Raw genomic sequence first — 19,187 nt, 5'->3', positions numbered from 1 at the left:
TTTTCTGACAAGTTAGGTTCCCGGTAATGATTTAAAACAATAACTTTATGAGCCCACCACACTGAATATTCGCACTTAAAAGTAAGATTTTCAATTCATTGCTTGAGATTTTTAATTTTTTTAATTTAAAAAATTTATTTATTTATTTATTTGCTTGAGATTTTTTTCAAAGTGCTGTTTTTAAGGCTAAGTTAGAAAAGAGACATTCCCTATAACACCCTTTCTCTCTTCTCAGGGTTTTAGTGCACATGTAAATGGTCTGAAACCTCAGAGGCTTGTTTCTTTGATATTATGTGCCAAGGACATTATGCGCTGATGTGATGACCCCTGCCTCCCAAAAGCCATCTGTATTGTCTATGGATCTCCATTTTATCCTAAGAAAAGCAATTTTTGTATGTTGAAGAAAATGCAAGCAATATAACTACTGGCTCATGGATGAAAAAATACAAATGTGTAAACAATATAGAATTTAAGAGGATCCTGAGTCCGGTGTAAACCATTAAGAAGACAAGAAGAGAAAGGACTGAAGTGACAAGAACGGACTTGGAGAAAAAGCAAGATGGTAAAACTGAGCAGTTGACTCAAGAGCAGCTCATGTAACCAACCTGACCTAGGTCAAATGTTCAGGCTAAGGTTTTTTTCAGGGTGTTTGGAGGAAAGCAGTCCAACTGGCCTGTCAGGGCAACTGCTATGTTCTAACTGCTTTTGAATCTTAGGCTTATGCGTAAAGTCCAGTCACAAAGACCTGTTTTTCTGTAGTTACCAGGGGCTTAGTGGTTGCCTGGTTGGCTTGAGGGTGAAGGAGGTTGAAACTAAGAAGACAAGGGGGAGCCTGAGTGGTTCAGTCGATTAAGCAATCAACTCTTGATTTCAGCTCAGGTCATGATCTCAGGGTCATGAGAGGGAGCTCTACATCAGGCTCCATGCCAGGCGTGGAACCTGCCTAAGATTCTCTCTCTCCGGGATCCCTGGGTGGCTCAGCGGTTTGGTGCCTGCCTTCGGCTCAGGGCGTGATCCTGGAATCCCAGGATGGAGTCCTGTGTCAGGCTCCCTGCATGGAGCCTGCTTCTCCCTCTGCCTGTGACTCTGCCTCTCTCTCATGAATGAATGAATAAAATCTTTTTAAAAAAATCTTTAAAAAAAAAATAAAAAAATAAAAAATAAAAAAATCTTTAAAAATCTCTTCCTCTGCCTCTGCCCTTCCCCCTTCTCTTTCTAAAGAAGAAAGAAGGAAAGAGGGAAAGAAAGAGAAGGAAGGAAGGAAGGAAGGAAGGAAGGAAGGAAGGAAGGAAGGAAGGAAGGAAGACAAACTTAGGCTTGGCTCTGGATTGATCTGGACAACTATCATTTGTTTCCCTGGGCATGGTTTGGAACCTGAGACTTTTCAGTGTGGCTGTTCATGCATCATTCATGGTGAGGCATAATGGTCAATTCTGAGAAGACATACTAACATCCAGAAGGAGAAAATCTTCATCCTTGATTTGCTGAGAGATGAGAGAGATGATGAGAAATGACAAAAAATGGGGACTGACTCTTCTGTTACTTGAGTAGTTCTGGCATTTTGGCCAAAGAAGTGTGTTAAAAGAAAAGTCTCAGACACCCTTCTAGTTAACATCTCCAATATTCTGCTCTTTAAAACTGTGAAGATCTCAAATTTTGTGAAGGGATTTGAAAAAGAATGATTAAAATAAATTTGCTATTCAAAGAACAGTTTCTTGAAGTAATCAAAAGTACACCCTTAAGAACACCAATATTCAGGGTGCCTGGGTCGCTCAGTTGGTTAAGCGTCTGCCTTCACTTTCAGGGTCCTGGGATAGAGCCCCGCATCTGGCTCCCTGCTGAGCAGGGAGTCTGCTTCTCCCCCTCCCTCTACCTGCAGCTCCCCCTGCTTGTGCTCTGTCAAATAAATAAAATCTTAAGAACAAAACAAAACAAAACCACCAATTCTCTTTGCCTTCTCGTATTAGCTGCTAATGGCAAAGGATACATCATTTGGTGTCAACTGATGGTTTTAAATGAACCTCTGAGAGATGAGGAAGTATAGCTAATTACTGTAAACAAGCCCGAGGGAACAAGACGGCTGTTGCTCTGGTGTGCAAAGGAGTATTAATAGAAATACTCAGCTGAACATTTGTATTCATCAGCTCTTTGGTGTGACTGAATCCATACTCTTGAGGATATATTTTATACTGTCCACTTGTCATATATTCATGTTTTCTATTAGCAAGATTGTTCATAAGGGGAGGCAATAGACACAGTAGTTAATATCACAAACTTTGACATCCAGGATGCCAATTTGGTTTCTGTCACTTCCTGGTTGTGTGACCCTACTCAAGTCTCTGAATGTCTCGGAGCCTCCATCTTCATGACTGGCCGGGCACATCAGGTTTGCTAAGGTATAAAGCTTAACAAGCCTCCAGGGAAATAAGTCATCCAGAGTTAAAAAGATGCCACGTAATTTGATTGAAGGGCAATTGCACCAGTGTTAGGGTGTGGGCTAGATTTCTAGCACGGTGTCGGCCACAGAGATCATCTAGCCCAGGCCCGGAACTCATGCCCGAATCTTAGAGCAGAAGATCTCTAATAAAAGAACAAGTGAAAATGAAAGAACTTTATTGTAGTGTGGCAGCAACCTGAGTGCCAACAGTTTTGGCAGCACCCGAGATGATCGCACCACTGGCTTCTGCAGCTTTGGAAGACAGCACAATTTTTACTGGGCACTGACGGTGTGTGCATGGACACTGCTGGCCACGGTGCCTCCTTGGCACCACCAGGAGGAGACTTGCTTTTGATGGCCATTGGCCACAACAGCATGTATACCCAGAGCAGGCTATAGAAGAAAAGAAGAGAATGAGAGATATACAGCAACCCTGAGTACCAGAGCCCAGAAAACTTGTGAGATGTCTTCCTGGTTTCACAGAGCATCATTTTTTTTTTTCCCTGAAAGGGAAAGGAGCAGGAGAGAGGACATAAAGGAATGTGTGGGTATGGAATAAGGAGCGAAGTTCCTAGACAATGCATGAGATGGGAGCCCAAAAAACATTGACTTGTGACTTTCCCTTTCCTTACAAAGCTAGTATGATCATGGAAACCCAGGTGCAGAGCAGTAATATTTACTCTCCCTGAAGATGCTGTACTTCATTACCCTCTGACCTAGGGATGTGAATTTTTCTCCCAGCAGTATCTTTCCTCATGTGGCTTTCCTCCCTGAAGACTCCTCTTCGCGGCTTTTGTTTATCCACAGGTTCACTTGTAGTCCAATTTTCTTCTAGTGTGTAGTATCTTGGATGCAGGCATAGGCTATGCTATACTAGGCTGGCAGTTCTCAAACTTCCTCAAGTGTCAGGAGGACTTGGAAGTCATGGTGCTCTCTGCAGGACGTTGACAAATGATATTTTTTCATTTGATTCCATCACTTAATGAGAAGAATAAACTAATAGCAGTATCCCAGCACCAGCCATCTAGGGGCACTTACTATGTACCAGGCACTCTGCTAATTCCTTTCCATGTATGGCCTTACTCACCTCTCCCTATAACCCTATTTCATGCGTGGTATGTGAAGATGGAGGCTCAGAGACATTCAGAGACTTGATCCCCTGATCCAGGAAGTGATAGAAACCAAATTGGCATCCTGGATGTCAAATTTTGTGATCTTAACTACCATGTCTATTGCCTCCCCTTATGAACGATCTTGCTAATAGAAAACATAAATATATATGACAACAGCACCCCAGTTCAGGGCATTCCTAAACTGGGGCTGGTATTCATTTGCATGAGTTATTTTTCTGGGAATAGATCCACAGCTTTTATCGTATCAAAAAATAGTTGGGAATCACTAATTGAATTATTGTCAGACAGACATAAGGTTTAAGTCTAGCCTCAGGCACTGACCAGCTGTGTAATTTGGAGCAATTAGTTAAATTCTTGGAGGTTCTCATTTCTTATTTGTAAAATTTTTTTATTTATTATAGACCATCTCTTGGGATCAGGTCATCCCCTGAATGTGTGACTCTACTTCCAATTTGAGATCACTGAGAGAGTCGTAGCCTCTGTTTTCTCCCTGTTCCCCTAAACCAAATGTAACCAACTTCTCATATTCTTAGACTGCATTTGTGCCTGGACCACAGGTGAAACAAACTGATACATCCATACAATGAAATAGAACCAGCAATAGGAAGGAACTGTTTATCCATGCACCATTGTGGCTAGATCTCAAGGGTCTTATGCTGAGTAAGAAAAAGCCAGACTCAAAAGACTACAGTATGTATTGCATGATTCTATCTATATGACATTTTGGAAATAAAACAATACGGACAGAAATCACATCATAGGTTAACAAAAGCTGAGATGGAACTAAGAGATGGAAACTCTAAGTTTCGAGAAACTGAATTTTGACTCCCATGACCTTCAACTTGGTTTGACACCCATGAATGTGTTCTGTTATATGGCAAAAAGGACTTTACAGATGTAATTTAGGTTACTAATCAGTTAACCTTAAAACAACAAGATAAATCTGGATTATCTAGGTAGGCCTAATGTGATCACATGAGCTCTTAAAAGCAGAAGAGGAAGAGAGATTCAAGGAACAAGAAGGATTCAGCATTCTGTTGCTGCCTTGAAGATGGAGAGAGTCAAATGCCAAAGAAATGAGGACCTCCACCCTAGACCCACGCTGGGAGGAATTATGCCAATCATCCAAATGTGCTTGAAGGTAGATGTTTGTACCCAGGCCTCCAAAAAGGAATTTAACCTGGACAACCCTTTGATATCAGCCTTGTGACACCCCGAGCAGAGTCCCCCACACCATGCTGGATTTCTGACACAGAAGTGTTAGAAAATAAGTGGGGTGTTGTTTTAACCACTAAGTTTGTGTTTATTTCTTTTGGCAACAATAGAGAACTAATACAAAAGAACATGAAGGAACTCTTTTGGATAGAGAAAATGCATTTTTTTCTGGCTTTACTGGAATACAATTAACATATATATTTAAAGAGTACAATGTGATGATTTGATGTATGTGTAGACAGCAAAATGACATGACAATAACAATGAGGTTAGTAGATACATTCATCATCTCACACAGTTACCTTTTTTTTTTTTTTTTTTTGCCTTTTTTTGCCTGGTAAGAACTTTTAAGAGGTACTCTCTTAGCAAATTTCAAATACTCTAGATATTGATTGTGGGGGTGGTTCCATGACTAAGTTTGTCAAAATTTATAGGACTTAAAAAGCATGAAATTTAATGTATGTGAATGATACCTCAATAAGCCTATACAAATAAAATTAAAATTCATCAAATTGTATTTAAATGGGTAAGTTTTACTATATAGAAACTATACCTGTTTAAAGGTCATCTATTAGAGAACTTTTCCCTTATTGTCATCTTCCCCTGCTTTATTTTTTTTTTTTAGATTTTATCTTTTAAGTAAGCTCTACACCCAACATGGGGCTCAAAGCTACAGCCTTTGAGACCAAGAGTTGCACACTCCACCGACTGAGCCAGCCAGGTGCTCCCTATCTTCCCCCACTTTAATCAACTCTGCTTCCCCTCCACACACTACAATTGTATTTTATTATTTATTTCTATTTTTCTTCTATTACTATATTGTCATTTTGAATTATACCTGTATTACTAGTAGACTCAGTTCAGGGACAGTGTCTTCAACTCTGTATCATGAGTTCCCTGAATATAGTAGGTGTTTTATCATTTTTATTTGATTTACATTACTGTACATGAACAGTAAAACATCTTTTTTTTCAAACATCTTTTTCAGAAATTTTCTGGCTAGATCTCTTCCTGGGAGTAATAAATTCCACATATTTGTTACTGGGTAAAGCTTTTCAATTAAAAAAAAGCTTTTCGGGATCCCTGGGTGGCGCCGCGGTTTAGCGCCTGCCTTTGGCCCAGGGCGCGATCCTGGAGACCCAGGATCAAATCCCACGTCGGGCTCCCGGTGCATGGAGCCTGCTTCTCCCTCTGCCTGTGTCTCTGCCTCTCTCTCTCTCTCTCTCTCTCTGTGTGTGTGTGTGTGTGTGTGACCATCATAAATAAATAAAAATTAATAAAAAAATAAAAAAAGCTTTTCAATTTTTAAAAAATTTCAAAACCACTTCTTTAAATTTCAAGGGAGTAGTCCCCTATTTCTGGTATTCTTGAGGATAGTGAAATAGTCTATGTGTATCTCATTTGTTCTCCATAGAGTTTGCTAACTTAGGTACAGTCTTTCTAGGAAATAATCCAGTTAAAAATGCCCTTTCAACAATATATATGTCCATCATAGTCGAGTTGCCAGATAAAATACATAAGTCCCCATTAAATTAGAATTTCAGGGACGCCGGAGTGGTTCAGTGGTTGAGCATCTGCCTTTGGCTCAGGGCATTGTCCCGGGGTCCTGGGATGGGGTCTTGCATTGGGCTCCCCTCGGGAAGCCTGCTTCTCCCTCTGCCTATGTCTCTGCCTCTCTCTTTGTGTCCCTCATGAATAAATAAATAAAATCTAAAAAATTAGAATTTTAGATAAACAACAATTTTTATTATTATTATAAGTATGTTCCCTGCAGTATTTAACTGGACATCCTTTATTTGGGGGAAGGGTGGCTAAGTCGGACAAGCCTAATCATAGCGTACGCCCACCTGTTGAAGCAAGAGTACAAGAGTAATGTTAATGTAAATTTGTGTTTTAAATACGCTGACATTTTACAAAGTGACAATCAGCTACATTATAGGCCTGGGAGACAAGATGTATGTATAGACTGCTTTGAGGAAAGGAATGAGGAGAAAAAGGAAATGTCAATAACTGGGTCTGGTAAGAAAAGGACTTCATGATCTAGGAGGGCTGCAAGAGTGGCCAGAAAATTGTACATTAAGGAAAGAGATTGCCACTTAGGAAAATTTGTTCAAGTGGATAGGACTTGGGGGAGAAATATTTCATGAGGGACCAGAAGGATTCCACAGGAAAGTAAAAAGTTCAAAGAGTTGGGGAAATGCCTCCAGAGAAAGTAGTTTTAATCCATTCAAAAAATATATCTTGAGCACCTAGTGCCAGACACTGTTCAAGAGAAAAGCCCCTACCTTCGTGGAGTTGACATTTCAGTTTAGGACAGGGATACCCACAGAATATTAAAAAAAAAATGAGGAAAACATATGTCACTTGATGGTTACTGGTATGGAGAAAAATTAAACAAGAAAGGAAGACGGGGGTGCCTGGGTGGCTCAGATGGTTGAGCATCTGCCTTAGGCTCAGGTCATGATTTCAGGGTCCTGGGATTAAGACCCCCATCGGGCTCCCTGCTCTGTGGGGAGCCTGCTTCTCCCTCTGCCCCTCCCGTCACTCGTGTTCTCGCTCCATCAAATAAATAAATACATCTTTTAAAAAAGAAAGGAAGAGAAGAAATGAGGACAGGAGAAACTTAGACGATGCCTCAATGAGAAAGTGTCATTTGAGCAGGATCTTAAATAGGCAAGGAAGAAAGTCATGCTTATATCTGGTATCACGTAGTCCAGCAAAGGGAATATCTATGCAAAAGCCTCATTCTGTCTAGGAAAAGCAAGGTGGGGGCACCTGGGTGGTTCAGTCAGTTAAGCGTCTGCCTTTGGCTTGGGTCATGATCTCAAGGTCCTGGGATCGAGCCCCACATCTGGCTCCTTGCCCAGCTGGGAATCTGCTTCTCCCTCTCTCTGTTCATGCTATCTCTCTCTGTCTCTCTCGAATAAATAAATAAAATCTTAAAGAAAGAGAGAGAGAAGAAAGAAGAAAGAAAGAAAGAAAGAAAGAAAGAAAGAAGAAAGAAAGAAAGAAAGAAAGAAAGAAAGAAAGAAAGAAAGAAAGAAAGAAAGAGAAAAAGAAAGAAAAGGAAAGAAAGAAAGAAAGACAAGCAAGGAGGTCAATGTGACTGAAGCTCAGTAGAACTAGCAGGAGAGAATGTCATGGGGAGAGAGATGCAGAGCCTTCTTATGAGGCCTTATAGAATAAGGTCAGGACTGTCTTTTTTTGGGGGGGGGGGAGAGGATGGAGGGGAGAAGCAGAGGGAGAGAGAGAATCCCATGCAGGCTCCACGCCCAGCCTGGAGCCCAACTCAGGGCTCAATCTCACGACCCTGAGATCATGATCTGAGCGGAAATCAAGGTTCAGATGCTTAACCTGTTGAGCCACCCAGGCAGGTACCCAGGACTTTGTCTTTTAACTTGAGTGTTAACCTCTAGAGATTTTTAAGCAAAAGTGTGGCTTTGTAAAAGGGTCACTTCGGCTGCCATATAGACAGTAGAATGTAAGGGGGCAAGGCCAGAAACAACATGATCAGTTTTTTTTAATTTTTTAAAAGATTTATTTATTTATGATAGACAGACAGAGAGAGAGAGACACAGAGAGAGAGAGGCAGAGACACAGGAGGAGGGAGAAGCAGGCTCCATGCCGGGAGCCTGACGTGGGACTCGATCCCAGGACTCTAGGATTGCGCCCTGGGCCAAAGGCAGGCGCTAAACCGCTGCACCACCCAAGGATCCCAACGCGATCAGTTTTAAGACTTCATGAGGAAGAGACTGAAGTTTCCTTCTTTGAATTGTGGTGAAAAGTGATTAAAAAAATAAGTTTTTATTAAACAGTAAATGAGGAGCACCTGGCTGGCTCACTCAAGCACTCGACTCCATCTCAGGGTTATAAGTTTGAGCCCCGTGTGGGGTATAGAAATTATTTAAAAATAAAATCTTAAAAAATTAAAATTAACAGTAAAATGACACCAAGATGCCATTCTTTTATTTAAGCAAGAAATGGTTTTGTACAGCAGAGTCCTCATGGAACAGTAGCTCAGCTACATGATTTATTACAGGGGTATTGCCAGCTAATCGCCTATAAATCATATAACTCGTCTAAGCCCGCATTTCACCCCAGCTTCTGCCTAACCCGAGCCTCCTACCTCCTGAGGACTGAAGCCTGTAGTCCCTACAGAGCAAATGTCCAGCACACCTAGTGCCATTATCTCAACCCTGACGAATCAGAACTGCTTACAATACATTTCATCTGTTGAGCCTCAAAACAGCCTCAGAATCCTTCTCAACATCATGTTTTGTTTTGTTTTTTTGGACAGCCATGATCGGTTCATCGGCGCTGGCACAAGAATTCAGCTTATTTAGCTTCACTAGTCTCACAGCTGCTGTTATTCACGGCACCAGGGCACACTGAATGAGACGGGGCGGATTTCCAAATCCTGCTCTGTTCTTCAGGGGCTGGGCCTGTGCGCTGGGAGTGTCTTTTCTTAAATCACACGAAGGCACGGTATTGTATTAGGAGCAGCAGCTCTGTTTTCGGTGAATAAGCAGGGGGAGGGGGGGTCACTGGTTATAATTGTTCACAGATAATAAGAGAATATTTAGACGGGTGACGAGAGATGAATGAAAGCATTCATCTTTGAAGAATGGCCAAGATGTCATTTTTTCTTTCTATTGTGTGTAGGCAGCGATTTGTATCATGACAAGGTTAGCGTGGAAAGGGACTAACTCAGCTACATGTTGTAAGTAGAGAGTCGCAGAAGCAGGATCGTAAACAGTGGGGGTTGGCCTTGCCCAATGCAGATGCTTACGTCAGCGGTTATTTGCCTCTGCCTCTTGGCAACCGACGGAAGCCAACCTTGGCCTCTGAGCACGTTCAACGACCGATGCCTTTCTGTTCAAGAAATCTAAAAGAACGTGAAAGCAAAAGCAGTTGTCTATTTACCGAGGCGTTTTCATTGCTTGTTCAATCGTGTTCCGTATTAAGGAAACACACAGATGACATTCTGATTTCACGCAATAGATCAATTAAGCGCTAAATTACTCACAGCGCCACAGTTCCCCGGGTGACTCTGACGTATGGAACTTGGTTGAAACGCACGGAGCCTGCAAAGGCAGTCAACTGGCCTGGAGGGGGAATCCAACCAGAACCATTTATGGACGATAATGAGCGCCCCAGCCCATTAAATAAGCCGCTTCGCCTGCCCCCGTCACCGGTCCGTAAAGACGAGCGGCCGTTCCCCACCCTGTAATGAGAAACTCCTGCCAGGGGAGGCTGTGTCGGGGCGGGCGTTTCGGGGGAACAACACAGGGAAAATGGGAAGGACAAAACTTCAGCCCAAGGCTGAGGCCACGTGAGGGAGCAGCTTGAGCACGCACGCTCTGGCAGGATGCCACGCACGAGGATCGCCAGCCGCCAAGCTCCCGGGTGGCACTTCCCTGCGTCAGTTTCAGGAAGAAAACTTGTCATTTTCTGCGTGACCTGTCCCCGCCCCTGCCTTGCTCTCTATAATCCCCTCCGCTGGGGATCCCTGGGTGGCTCAGAGGTTGGGCGCCTGCCTTGGGCCCAGGGCGTGATCCTGGAGTCCCAGGATCGAGTCCCGCGTCGGGCTCCCGGTGCATGGAGCCTGCTTCTCCCTCTGCCTGTGTCTCTGCCTCTCTCTATGTCTATCATAAATAATAATAATAATAATCCCCTTTGCTGTAGGAGCTCCTTTCCTCTGCACCTTCTCCAGGCCTATTTCTCTGCTCTGCCCAGACCCGAACTACAAAAGCAGCCCAGGTGCAGACACCCCCATGGTGAACGAGTGGGATGACTGCCTACTGGGTCCCGCGTCCCGCCCCCCCCGCCCCCCCGCGCCCTGCTATTTTTCCTAAGGAAAACACTTGGGCAGCTGTCCTCGGGGGACTAGTGCCCAAGGCCTTTGGACCCCCTCTCCTTGGATGTGATGTGACAGCTCAGAAGTGATCATTTTCAAACATGCTTGAAGAGATGGGGAGAGGGAGGAAATTGGAGAGGTGGAAATACAGGTGTGCTTTGGACAACCAAGCGGAATAGAGACGATTTGTCGGGAACATTCCTTTGGGTGGCCATGTGGAGAAAACACTTCGGGTGTGTGTGATGCTTTATGGGTAAAACGGGTCTTTGGGGCAGTCCCGGTGGCGCAGTGGTTTAGCGGCCGCCTGCAGCCCGGGGTGTGATCCTGGGGACCCGGGATCAAATCCCACGTAGGGCTCCCGGTGCATGGAGCCTGCTTCTCCCTCTGCCTGTGTCTCTGCCTCTCTCTCTCTCTCTCTCTCTGTGACTATCATAAATGAATTTAAAAAAAAAAAAGAATCTTTTGAATGAATGAATAAATATTTTTAAAAATTAAAAAATTAAAATAAAAAGGGTCTTTCTCATATTTTGGCCCTTAGCCCTCGCAGTCACTCTGATCTGAAGGGTGAGAGGACTTTTCCAATCCTGCATAGTAATTGTGCAAGGAAGCCAGTAAATGTCTCCTTATTTCACACAAGGCTGCTTTATTATTTATTATTTGTGAGGATCCCTTGGGCTCCCTTGACCTCACAAAACAAACTGTACATTTTAGAGACATTTTTATTTGAAGGAAAAATATCTAAAAGTTGTAGGGTGACATTATAAAGAAATGTACTAGACGGAGGGTAACCAATGGAGTAGGCGTGATAGAATGCCCACCTCTCACCATCTGAAGAAATGTAGGGCTTTCTTTGTGACTGCCCCAATTGTAAATTTAATCATGTTTCAGGCTCTAAAACCATAATGGTCAAACATACTGCAAGGACCCAAGGGGATTTTTATTTAAGAAAACTGTCAAAAGCAGCTACAGATGGAGGCCTTCTATGATTCTACATCATCTATGATGAAAGATATTTTCATTTCAGGCTGGGAGCTGTTCTTTCTCCATCATTCAGATTACTTTATGAGCCATTTGCTTTGGAAGTAGGTATTTTTGCTCTTTTAATGGAATGAAATGGTATAATGTTAAGGCTCATTATCAAATTGGAATGCAGAAATAACATTGGCCCACAGTTTAAATTTGCCTCTGTAAAAAATTGTAAAGAAGAAGAAAAAAATACATCTATATAATAAAATGAAGTTTCTTACCCACAGAAAAACACTATGGAGACCTAGATACGTACAAAGCTGTCAACATGGGCAGCCCGGGCGGCTCAGCAGTTTAGCGCTGCCTTCAACCTAGGGCCTGATCCTGGAGTCCCGGGATTGAGTCCCACGTCCAGCTCCCTGCATGGAGGCTGCTTCTCCCTCTGCCTGTGTCTCTGCCCCTCTCTCTCTCTCTGTGTGTGTGTGTGTGTGCCTCATGAATAAATAAATAAAATCTTTAAAAGCAAACAAAAAACAAAGCTGTCAACACGAATGAAATATTCAAATTCACTAAAAACATGCAAGTGAAGCAACACGCTTTGTATTTCATATTTCTTGAAACTTTAACTGTCCAAAAGGTTTTGATCAGGGGAACCTGGGTGGCTCAATGGTTGAGCATCTGCCTTTGCCTCAGGTCGCGATCCCAGTGTCCTGGGATCAAGTCCCGCATCGCGTTCCCCACAGGGAGGCTGCTTCTCCCTCTGCCTAGGTCTCTGCCTCTCTCTGTCTCTCATGAGTAAATAAATAAAATATTTTTTAAAAAAGTTTTGACCTCTCTGAATATAAATAATCTCCCTGTCTATAGGTGTCTATGAATATTAAATCACTTAGCATTAGCAAACTATATATAAGCAAAATTTTACCACCAGATACAAGTAGCTGAATGGGACAAATCAACTGATATGAGTAAATAAGAGGCTCATTCTAAATTTTAAAAAAAGAACAATTATGTAGCACATCACCAATTCCACGATTCATATTCTGTATGGAATAGTGCATGCTACGTCACTTTCTGTTCTTTTTTTGAATTTTTTTCATTTGAATGTAGTCGACCCACAGTGTTACATTAGTTTCAGCTACACAAAATCATGATTCAACTCCTCTATACATTACACTCTGCTCACCACCAGTGCAGCTCCCATCTGTCACCATACAACACTATTACAATACCATTGACTATATTCCCTATGCTGTGCTATTTATTCCCACGGCTTCATTCGATTACTGGAAGCCTGTATCTCCCGTTCCCTTTCACCCATTTTGCCCCTTCTCCAACTGCCTTTCCTCTGACAACCATCAGTTCTCTGTATTTACAGATCTGATTCTTGTTTTTTTTTTTAATTTTTTTTTATTTATTTATGATAGTCACACACACACACACACACACAGAGAGAGAGAGGGAGAGACACAGGCAGAGGGAGAAGCAGGCTCCATGCACCGGGAGCCCGACGTGGGATTCGATCCCGGGTCTCCAGGATCGGGCCCTGGGCCAAAGGCAGGCGCTAAACCGCTGCACCACCCAGGGATCCCCTGATTCTTGTTTTTAATTGTTTATCCGTTTGTTTTGCCATGGTATTTGTCTTTCTTGGTTTGACTTATTTAGCATAATACCCTCTTGGCCCATCCATGTTGTTGCAAATGACACACTCTCATCCTTTTTTAATGGCTGCATAAACTTCCATTAGATAGACAAATAGATGGATTGATATAGGGACAGATCTCACATCTTCCTCATGCATTCTTTTTTTAAAGATGTATTTATTTGAGAGAGAGAGCAAGCAAGCACATGAACAGAGGGAGGGGCGGAGGGAGAGGGAGAAAATCTCCAACAAACTCTGCTCCTCTCCACAGGGCATGGAGCCTGATACAGGGCTCCATCACACAACCCCGAGATCATGACCTGAGCTGAAACCAAGAGTCAGATGCTCAACTGACTGAGCCACCCAAGGGCCCCTCCATTCTCCTATTAATGGACACTTAGGTTGCTATCTTTGCTACTGTAAATAATACTGCAATAAACATAGGGGTGCATATATCTTTTCAAATTAGTGTTTTCATTTCCTTTGGATAAACGCCCACTAGTGGAATTATTGGATCCTATGGTGTTTCTATTTTTAAATTTTTGAGGAACACCCATACTATTTTCCACAGTGGCCGCACCAACTTACATTCCATACTCATGGATAGGAAGAACAAATATTGTTAAAATGTTCAGGGATCCCTGGGTGGCGCAGCGGTTTGGCGCCTGCCTTTGGTCCAGGGCGCGATCCTGGAGACCCGGGATCGAATCCCATGTCGGGCTCTCGGTGCGTGGAGCCTGCTTCTCCCTCTGCCTATGTCCCTGCCTCTCTCTCTCTCTGTGACTGTCATAAATAAATAAAAATGTTTTAAAAAATTAAAAAAAAATGTTCATACTACTCAAAGCAATCTACAGATTCAATGCAATCCCTATAAAAATATCAACAGTATTTTTTCACAGAACTAGAATAAATGGAACTAAAACTTGTATGGAACAAAAATTAAAACCCCGAATAACCACAGCAATCTGGAGAAAGCTGGAGGTTTCACAATTCCATATTTCAAGATCTATTACAAAGCTGTAGTAATCAAAAGAGTGTGATACTGGCCAGAAAAAAATAGACACATTGATCAATAGAACAGAATAGGGAGCCCAGAAATAAACCTACACTTATATGGTAAATTAATCTATGACAGAGGGGGCAAGAAAATACAATGGGGAAAAGACAGTCTCTTCAATAAAGAGTGCTGGGAAAACTGGACGGCTACATGCAAAAGGATGAAATTGGACCACTTTCTAACACCATACACAAAAATGAAATCAAAATGGATTAAAGACCTGAATGTGAGACCTGAAACCATAAAAATCCTAGAAGAGAGCACAGACAATAATCTCTCTAACATTGGCCATAGCAACAGTTTTGTAGCTATGTCTCCTAAGGCAAGGGAAACAAAAGCAAAAATAAGCGATTGGGACTACATCAAAATAAAAAGCTTTTGCACAGTGAAGGGAACCATCAACAAAACTAAAGTCAACCTACTGAATGGGAGAAGATATTTACAAATGATATATCTGATAAGAGGTTAATATCCAAAATATATAAAGAACTTACACAACTCAACTTCAAAAAAATCCAAAGAAGAGATACGTATGGTCAACGCACACATGAAAAGATGTTCAACATCACTCATCATCAGGAAAATGCAAATCAAAACCACAAGGAGATAGCACCTTATACCTGTCAGAATGGCTGAAATCAGAATGAAAAGAAATAACAAGTGTGGGTGAGAATGGGGAGACAAAGAAATCTTCAAGCACTGTTGGTGGGAACTTTTTGTTCTTTTGAAAAAATATAAACATATTCAAAGAAAAATATTGATTTTAGATTACAACACCTGAATGTGCTAAAGAAACCATCGTAGGGAAATAAAAATAACATTGTCTGGTAAAGCATATAAATTGGCAATTTGGCTATTTACTTGGTTATGTATAAAGCTGTGTGTGTCCTTGAAAGAGAGTCCAACGAGAGAAAAAACTGTATGCAGTTTTTTAAAATTGCTATTTTAAAGGCCTTGCAGTGATCAGTTTGTAGTCTGCCCTATGAAAGCCAGGAAATCTAATCAGACCATAGAAACTAGTACTTTTATTTTTCTTAATCATTTGATTTGGAAAAGTGCAAAATTTGGGGGATTTATTTGATTTTTAAAAACATTTTATTTGTTCATGAGAGAGACAGAGAGAGAGAGAGGCAGAGACACAGGCAGAGGGAGAAGCAGGCTCCATGCAGGGAGCCTGATGTGGGACTGGATCCCGGGTCTCCAGGATCACGCCCTGTGCTGAAGGCGGCGCTAAGCCGCTGAGCCATCCGGGCTGCCCTATTTGGTTTTTTTTGTGTGTGTGACTAACACACTGTGGATAGATCTATAAGACAATTAAGGCAATTATCTGAAATGATTCAGACAAAAAGCTCACTCCTGCCTACATTTATGAAGCATTTTACTCTGCTCTTTGACGTTGCTGTTTGCACTAGTATCCTAAGTTTTTTTTTTTTTTTTTTTTTTAATTCATGAGAGACACAGAGCGAGAGCGAGAGCAAGAGCAAGAGAGGCAGAGACACAGACAGAGGGAGAAGCAGGCCCCGTGCAGGGAGCCCGATGTGGGACTCGATCCAGGGTCTCCAGGATCACACCCCAGCCTGCAGGCGGCACTAAACCGCTGCGCCACCAGGGCTGCCCGTATCCTAAGTTTTTTATGATAATAAATTTAATGTTAAACTCTCTATGACTTAGATAATAAGTATTAGAAATGGGACAGGAGTATCTATTAACATTCTTACAGAGACTCTTATATAAGGAGACTCCTCCTAACTCAGGGAAACAAAGGGCTGCAGAAGCGGAGGAGGGTGAGGAGATGGGATAACTGGGTGAAGGGCACCGAGGAGAGCACTTCATTGGATGAGCACTGGGTATTATGCTATATGTAGGCAAATTGAATTTAAATAAAATATTTTTAAAAAAACATTCTTATTTCATGCGTGGGGAACTCAAGCCCAGAGAGGTGAAATGACTTGTTTAATATCACAAAACTAAATGCTGGCCAGTTGGAGCCCAAGTAGGTCTCCGTTTTCCAGTCTAGTGCACTTACGATTTCAAGAGACTGTCTCAAGTTTTAATTGGTTACTGCCAGAAGTATATAATGATCTCTGTTTTATAGAACTTTTTGGTTTTCAAGTGATAGCAAGAATAACAACTCACTGAGTGCCTGGTAGGTGCCCTCTCTCCGCACTACCTTTATATTATTTGGGAGAATTGCTATCATGATACTATTGAGTCTTCCAACCAATGAAAATGGTATATCTCTCCATTTGTTGTTTTAGACAATATCTGACTTCCTTTTGCCAGCTAAGTAAAATAATTTCTCTCTGATGACAGATTCCTTGCCCTCAAACTATTCCAGCTTTTCAGAACACTTGCTAGGCCATTCTGCTCTCATTTTTTTTTTAATAAAATAAGATAAAAACAGAAAGGGAGGCAAACCATAAGAGACTCTTAACTCTAGGAAACAAACTAAGGGTTGCTGGAGAGGAGATGGGTGTGGGGAATGGGTAACAGGGAGATGGGTATTAAGGAGGGCATTTGATGGGATGAGCACTGGGTGTTATATGCAACTGATGAATCACTAAATTCTAATCCTGAAATTAATAATATGTGATATGTTAACTAAATTGAATTTAAATAAAATTTTTTAAAAGATGAAATAATAACCAGTAAAAATCAGGGAAAGTACAATGTGTTCATTCAGGGGAAGCCTTGTCATTTGGCTCCAAATTAACATAAAAATGCCAGCAAGACAGTTAAATGACATTCACTGTGAAAGCTTTTCAGGAAAAAATATCATAAGCTGATATTTTATTTTTCAGCAACTTTATTAGGATATAACTTGACAATCAATAAACTGAATACATTTAAATTGTACAATTTAGTAAGTTTTGACACATGCATATATACACAAAAATCATCATCACAATCAACATAGTGAACAAATCTACCACCCCCAAAAAGTTCCCTGTGCCCCATGGTAATCCTTTCCCCATGCTCAATCCTCATCTTCCACATTCCCAGGCAATCACTGATTTGCTTTCTGTCATTATAGATTCATTTGAACATTATAATCGTTTATGTATACATAGCATCATGTAGTCTGAACTCTTTTTTGTCTAGCATTATTATTTTCAGATTCATCCAAATTGTTATTGTGAGGCACCTGGATGGCTCAGTCAGTTAAGTGTCTGCCTTCGGCTCAGGTCATGATCCCAAGGCCCTGGGACGGAGCCCCGTGGCAGGCTCCCTGCTCAATGGGGAGTCTGCTTCTCTCTCTCCTTCTGCCCCTGCCTGCCCCCTGCCCCCAACCCCTCACTTGCATGCTCACTGTCTCAAATAAATGAATAAAATCTTTAAAATAATTTTTTGCATGTATCAAAAGTTCATTTCTTTTTAGTGCTGAGTAATATTCTATTGTATACATATTCCATAATTCACCGTTTTGCTGTCGATGGATATTTGGGAAGTTTCCTATTTGGGGCTATTTTACAAATAAAGATGTTTTCAACATTTGCATACAAATCTTTGGACATATACTTTGATATTTCTTAAATAATTACTTAGGATTTGAATAGGTGTATCATATAGTATGGGTATGTTTAACTTTTTGAGAAGCTGCAAAACTGGTTGCCAAAGTGGTTGTACCATTTTACATTCCCACAAGCAGTATATGAGCATTACAGTTCTTCCACATTCTTGCCAATATTTGGTATGGACAGTCATTTCCATTTTATCCCTTTTAATAGATGTATAGTGGTATCTTATTGTTTTTAATTTTCATTTCTTTGATTACTAATGATAAACATCTTTTCATTTGTCTATTTGCCATTCATATATTTTCTTCGGTGAACTGTTCAAATTTTGCCCATGTTTAAATTGGGCTGTTTTATTATTCCGCATTGAGAGTTCTTTATGCATTCTGCATGAAAGTCTTTATCATCTACAATGCAAACATTTTCACCCAGTGACTTGTCTTTACATTCTTTTAACAGTAACTTTCAAAGAGCAGGATTTTAAAATTTTGATGAAGTCCATTTTATCAATTTTTTGCTTTTATGGATTGTACTTTTGGTATCATGTCTAAGAAATCTTTGCCAAATCCAAGGACACAAGTATTTTCTCCCGTATTTTCTTCAAGGAGTTTTATAGATGTAGATTTTACATATAGATCTATGATCCATTTTGAGTGAATTTTCATATATAATAAGAGGTATGAACCTATATTCACATTTTTGCATATGGATATCTAATTGTTCTGGCACAGTTTGTGGAAAACACTATCCTTTCTCAACTGAATTGCATTTGATTGATTGTTGAAAATTAGCTGTCCACATAGATGTGGGCTTATTTCTGAACTCTCTATTCTGTTCCATTTATCTACACGTTTGTAAAAATATACTGCTGTAAAGACACTAGTATCATAGTTTTGATTACTATAGATTTATAATGAGTTCTGAAAACAGATATTCTTACTCCTCCAACTTTGTACTGTTTTTTTCAAGTTCTTTTAGCTCTTCTAGATCCTTTGTATTTCCATGTGAATTTGAATATATATGGATCTATATATCAACTTGGAGAAAATAGACATAATGACGAAACTGAGTCTTCTGATCTGTGAACACCATATATCTATTTGTGATTTATTTTTTCTCAGTAGTGTTTTACAGTTTTCAGTATTCTGGTCTTGAACATCTTTTGTTGGATTTACACCTATGTATTTTATGGGTTTTTTTTTAATGCTGTCAATGGTATTTTATTTAAATACAATTTTCAATTGTTAGTTGCCAGTATATAGAAAGAACATTGATGTTTCCATTTTTATCTTGTATCCTGCAAACTTGTTAAACTCCCTTATTATATCTGACATATTTTTTGTAGATTCCATAATCTTATGTGGATGA

General features: G+C 40.9%; 1 long non-coding RNA gene across 2 annotated transcripts in view; it reads right to left on the bottom strand.

Moving 5' to 3' along the window:
- Nucleotides 1–8,729: 8,729 nt before the first annotated feature.
- LOC144308582 (uncharacterized) overlaps nucleotides 8,730–19,187 on the bottom strand; it is a 34,568-nt gene continuing 24,110 nt past the window's right edge. The window contains exons 1-2 of one of the 2 annotated variants that reach the window (XR_013375014.1): nucleotides 9,812–10,358; nucleotides 8,730–9,670 (exon numbers count right to left, since the gene is read on the bottom strand). This is a non-coding gene — a long non-coding RNA (uncharacterized LOC144308582). Of the gene's footprint in view, nucleotides 9,671–9,811; nucleotides 10,359–19,187 lie in introns of those variants that run through there. The other variant, XR_013375012.1, reaches the window with a different exon arrangement.

This window comes from Canis aureus, chromosome X (genome assembly GCF_053574225.1).
Source record: "Canis aureus isolate CA01 chromosome X, VMU_Caureus_v.1.0, whole genome shotgun sequence".
Taxonomy (NCBI): Eukaryota; Metazoa; Chordata; class Mammalia; order Carnivora; family Canidae; genus Canis; species Canis aureus.
Note: the sequence above shows the minus strand (reverse complement) of the source record. Positions and strands in the feature narration are given on the sequence as shown.